Source organism: Micromesistius poutassou, assembly GCF_964030765.1.
Source record: "Micromesistius poutassou genome assembly, chromosome: 13".
Lineage (NCBI taxonomy): Eukaryota > Metazoa > Chordata > Actinopteri > Gadiformes > Gadidae > Micromesistius > Micromesistius poutassou.
Window position 1 is genome coordinate 11,248,508 of NC_140283.1, and position 1,643 is coordinate 11,250,150.

The 1,643-nt window shown below is 45.5% G+C and overlaps 1 protein-coding gene across 1 annotated transcript in view; it reads right to left on the reverse strand.

Annotated features, from left to right (window-relative positions):
• Positions 1-1,643, reverse strand: part of spon1b (spondin 1b) — a 50,218-nt gene that overhangs the window by 5,580 nt on the left and 42,995 nt on the right.

Genomic DNA, 1,643 nt, shown 5'->3' on the forward strand with positions numbered 1-1,643 from the left:
GTTTGTCAAACAGCGGTGTGTGTGTGTGTGTGTGTGTGTGTGTGTGTGTGTGTGTGTGTGTGTATGTGTGTGTGAGAGTGAGGTTGAAGGTTTATTTGTCTATCTGTGGTGTGTGTGTGTGTGTGTGTGAGGTTGAAGGTTTATTTGTCTATCTGTGGTGTATGTGTGTGGGTGTGTGTGTGTGTGTGTATGTGTGTGTGTGTGTGTGTGTGTGTGTGTGTGTGTGTGTGTGTCTCTGTGTGTGTGTGTGTGTGTGTGTGTGTGTGTGTGTGTGTGTGTCTGAGTGTGTATGTACTCTGTAGTGGAGAGTGGCAGTCCTGAACATTGTCAAATCCACTCAATGGAAATAGAGAATGGCGAAGACGTTGCGTTGGCACAGATTGGCGTAAACACAACGTAGAAGTTTGTGTTTGTGCTTTGTGGACCGAGCCTCAAGCCAAAGTGAAGTCGGTTGACGCAGGATTTGTAATCCAACTTTCAGCTAATACAAATTGGAGCAACAGAGGAAAAGTGAGAGGTGGGAGAGGGAGAGAGAGAGAGAGCGAAGACAGAGCAAGAGAGAGAGAGAGAGAGAGAGAGAGAGAGAGAGAGAGAGAGAGAGAGAGAGAGAGATAGAGAGAGAGTTAGACAGAGTGGAGACAGTGAGAGAGAGAGTTAGAGAGGGAGAATTAGAGCAAGAGACAAAGAGAGAGAGAAAGAGAGAGAGAGAGAGAGAGTCAATTAAAGTTGAAGAAGAGGGGGAGCGGGGAGGGAGACACAGACCAGTCCGACAAAGAGGTTGTCAGCAAAGTTAGAGGGAAAAGAAAACCGCTGGCTTGGATAACTGCCAGTCCAACATGTTCGGATGATGCACTGTCGACTTCATTATTTGTCTACTGATAAAGTGGACAAAAAACACAGACACACAGACACGGACACAGACACAGACACACACACACACACACACACACACACACACATGCAAAAAAAAAGGGGAAGGGGAAGCGAAAGGGGAAGCAGGGCTGGAAGCTATTTAGTTTTCGTTCACAGGACAGGGCATGTCCTGCCTTGTCAGAGAGACTAGACCTTGGATGTCAGGGGGTTGACCGAAACACTCCTGGCGAACAAGTCTCTCCCCCACCACCACCACCACCACCACCCTTATCACCCCCATCTGTCTCCCTGACTAATGAAACGTTCATTCATCAGTATGCTTTCTTTACCTCATTATCTGTGTCGTAGCCATAATGTACTGCCTACTGTTATTCCGATCACGAATACGCCTTGTTTTAATTCTGCACGTACATGACCTCGTCAGTGTTCAAAGGATCAGCCGCCTCATTAGCTCCTATGCTACGTCTCGTACGTGTCTGCAACCATCCCAGCGTGTATCAGAATCAGAAATGGTTCATTCGTGTGAGGAATAATGGAAATCCATAATTAACTTCTAATTATGCTACCAAGGGTTGTCAATGTTTGAATTAAGCGTCAGAAAATCTTGTTCCCTCAAATCCATTGCAATCTCACTTCTAAAGTGTATTATTGTATTAATACTGTATTGTATATTGTCTAATGTGTCTTTCAAACCAAATGAATGAGCGGCGTCTATTAACTGGCATACACTCACATTATGGGGACGGCAAAGCTAGGAAACCAAACAAAAC